This window comes from Narcine bancroftii, chromosome 11, assembly GCF_036971445.1.
Source record: "Narcine bancroftii isolate sNarBan1 chromosome 11, sNarBan1.hap1, whole genome shotgun sequence".
In the NCBI taxonomy this organism is placed as follows: domain Eukaryota; kingdom Metazoa; phylum Chordata; class Chondrichthyes; order Torpediniformes; family Narcinidae; genus Narcine; species Narcine bancroftii.
The window spans coordinates 59,034,441-59,038,212 of record NC_091479.1 but is presented as its reverse complement, the minus strand read 5'-3'; the positions used below and the strand labels follow the sequence as shown (position 1 = coordinate 59,038,212).

Below are 3,772 nucleotides of genomic sequence, written 5' to 3'. Positions count from 1 at the left end.
CCAGCTAAGGCTGAGTCAGTTTCATCCTTCTTAGGAGGCATTCATTTTATAGAGTAAATATTTTTAGATGCCTTTTAAGAAGGTTAAGAATTTTTAACATTTCTTAATTAGCTTTTTTTTACTAATTAACCAAGAGAGTTGGGACTTCACTTGCTGATCCTATTGCGTCACATGATGTCCCCCACTGTATGCCTTTTTAACTACAGAGTCAACCTATACAGCTACTTTGACTGCCCTATGGACTCAGACCCCAAGATCCCTCTGATACTCCACACTGCCAAGAGACTTTTACAAAATATTTTATTTATATTTTCAAATCAACATATAAACCATAGAAAAAAATAAATTCATCAATTACATAAATAAATTACATTAATTCATTAGATGTTGATTTTGAATAGAAAATAAGAGAAACAATAAAAAAAGAGCAGACTCTAGTCCTTCCCTTACTTTCCACCCAAAGATGGAGAGTCAAAAAAGTTGAAAAGAGAGGAAAGAAGAGGGTTTCATTGGATTCATCAACCTCTTACCAAGGGACATATACCCTGACTTACCCTGAATCCCAGGTGGTTCCCAAATGCAGGGGACCAAGGGCAGGGAGAGAGGGCGTGTTGAAGATATAGAAAAGCATTGTATTTTTCCCAAAGGTTATAAGTAGTTTTCTCCAGGGGAGTACAAGCATGTATTTCCACTTTTGAGATGGGAATCAGATTTCCAGGTAACCGCTATACACTTCCTGGCTACCAACAATGTGATCTTTACAAATTCTAATTGATGTTTTGATAGCTTCATTTTAGGTTATACTATATTTTCCAATATAATCAATTCTGGTATCATACTGGTCCTAGATTCATTGGTCTCTGGAGTAAAATCAAACTATGTGAGACAGGACACAGCAGCTACTGGAGAAGAGTGAGTTAGGTTTAAATCAAGCTATAAGAATCGCCGACCTTAAACCTTACACTTAGAAGGGGAATATCTACTCATCTGAACCAGCTCCTGAATTATGTCAACGTGCCCCTACTCATAACATAACATAACATAACAATTACAGCACGGAAACAGGCCATTAGGCCCTTCTAGACCGCACCGAACCAAACACCCCTTTCTAGTCCCACCTCCCTGCACAATGCCCATAACCCTCCATCTTCTTCTCATCCATATACCTGTCCAACCTTTTCTTAAATAATACAATTGACTCCGCCGCGACTATTTCTCCCGGAAGATCATTCCACACGGCTACCACTCTCTGAGTAAAGAAGTTCCCCCTCATGTTACCTCTAAACCTCTGCCCCTTAATTCTTAACTCATGTCCCCTTGTTTTAATCTTTCCTCCTCTTAATGGAAATAGTCTATCCACATCCACTCTGTCTATCCCTTTCATAATCTTAAATACTTCTATCAAATCCCCTCTCAACCTTCTACGCTCCAAAGAATAAAGACCTAATCTGTCCAATCTCTCCCTATACTCTAGATGCTTAAACCCAGGTAAAATTCTGGTAAACCTTCTCTGCACTCTGTCCACTCTGTTTATATCCTTGGCGGTTCTTTGGCGGTGGAACACCAAGCCTAGCCAAGCCAGCCACCATTGCTAGCATTTTAGAAACAGTTGCCAGAGCAAGTCACATCCGACACGACATAGAAGTCAGCTTGGAGGCCAATCCCACAACAGTCTCAACGCCCAAGCTGGCTGAATTTAAGCAAGCTGGAGTGACAAGGATCTCCCTTGGGGTCCAGGGAGCTGTCAGCCACCATAACCTGGGATATTGGCAAGGAATGCAGTACCTCGGTGTAGGCCCAGGTGCCCATGGCCGGTTTGTACCATGGGGTGATGGTAAAACACAGAGAGAGGCAAGGATACAGACGTTGGAGCCAGATAATTGGCTCAGGGAGGTGAGACAGTTTGGTCACGGAACCAGGAAGAAAGTACCACAAACTGAGTTGGACATCTTGGAGGAACTGCTGGTGTTGGGACTTCGAATGAATGAGGGACTCACCCATCAGCACTGGCAACAGTTTTCACCTTTCTTCACCCTTGAGGAAGCAATGAGGGATTCAGCTGACGTGCAGCAGTACTTGCAAGAGGAGCTGCTTATCCTCAATGACAGGGGTTTTCGATGCTCATGGCATGGCCTCGCTTTACTCAACAGCCTACTGCCCACTCTTCTGCACCAGCTGCAACATTCCTACCGGAAATCAGGTTCTCGCTGCCTTTGAGTCCTTCCTTCCTCAGACTCCCAGAATCAAGACCAGTATCAACACGCTCAAAGATGAGCAATAACTTAAAAAAGCAAAAGGAAATCCAGTAGGTGAAAATGAGGGTGATTAGGGGAAGCCAAGGAGGTCACTTGAAGGCCAAAATGAATTGGGGAATTTCAGGTTAAGGCTGCAAACATTTTATTTTACTCTACTCGATAGCCCGCAGAACCACCAGAATGGCCGGGCTCAAGACTCAGCTGGTGACCCTGTCACGGCGGCTCCACAAAATCAGCTAAAATGCTACTTCTGTGGACAAGCCAAGAACCCGAGATCCCAATGCACAGCTTGAGAGGCTGTGTGTGTTAAGTGCGGCAAGGGGCTCACTACGGAAAAGTCTGCAGTGGTCTCTCTAAAAGGACCACCAACACTGCTCTAATCTCTGAAGGAGAGTTGGAAAGCCCATTAATCCCTTCTGTCTGCTTATCTCAAAATCTTTCACCAGAGTTCAATGATTTGACGAATCTCATCAGACAGCGTACTCTGGAGACAAATGACATGAAGAACAGGGTGATTCATCACTGACGATGATGGCCTCACTGGAACTTAATCATGTGAGTAGCCATGATTTAACCCATTTCTGCTTAACATAGAAGTAAATGGACATGAACGAACTGCTTGGGAATGGGAATGGGAGCACCAAGAGTTTTATCCACCCTCTCAAGGCTGCCCTCTGTGCTCTCGAGGTGCGAAACACTGACCATAAAGTTCACCTAAGCCTCTAGCTCCCACACTGCAGAGGTACATGGTTTCTGTCTTTCCACCTGTCAATTAAGGACGCTGAATATAAAGATTTCCAATTGCTCGTCTTACCCAATCTCCGTGACCCTGTAATCTTAGGACTGGATTTCCAGTGCCATCTCTGGTAGTCTGACAACCTCCTGCAACCTCTCAATGCTGAGAGTGTCCCCGTCGCGACTATTCACCAATCTCTCAACCGATTTCAGACTCATAGCAACCAAGAGCAGGCGATAGTCTGCAGCCAACGGGTCATTCATCGAATTAGAGGAACAACGACTGCAGCAGGAAGGTGTTATCTGTGGCAGATTGTGTTATATTTTATATTGTATTTAGATATAAATTGTGGCAGGTTTTTTTAGTGTAGGTCACATACAAACACTTCAAAACAGATCTCATTTAAAATGCCAGAACTCTGCTCAAGCCAGACAGGCCAGGCTCTGAGTGCCTTTGCAAAAACTTTGAAGAATGCCTATAAGGACTTCACAAGTAGGTGTTAATCGTACATGCTGTGGAATAATGGATTATTGTTTTGGAAAGTAACAGATGAACAGACTTGGAAGATTGGGTCAGGTGCCGCAGTCTGTATGAATGCAGTTTGCTGTTCTAAGAGTGTCATGTTGTTTTCTCTGAGTGAGAGAGAATCCAGTTCTACATTTCTACAGTACCAGCTGGGACTGGAACATAACAAGCTGGTAAGCTTGTGGAAAAACCCCATTTTGAAGACGGCTTGTGAGTTCTTAGTTCAGTCTGGTCAAATCCATTGTGGTTCATACAA

At 43.6% G+C, this 3,772-nt stretch overlaps 1 pseudogene; it reads left to right on the top strand.

Moving 5' to 3' along the window:
- The first annotated feature begins 1,533 nt into the window (after window positions 1-1,533).
- On the top strand, window positions 1,534-2,388 carry LOC138745215 (radical S-adenosyl methionine domain-containing protein 1, mitochondrial pseudogene; annotated as a pseudogene).
- The last annotated feature ends 1,384 nt before the right edge of the window (window positions 2,389-3,772 follow it).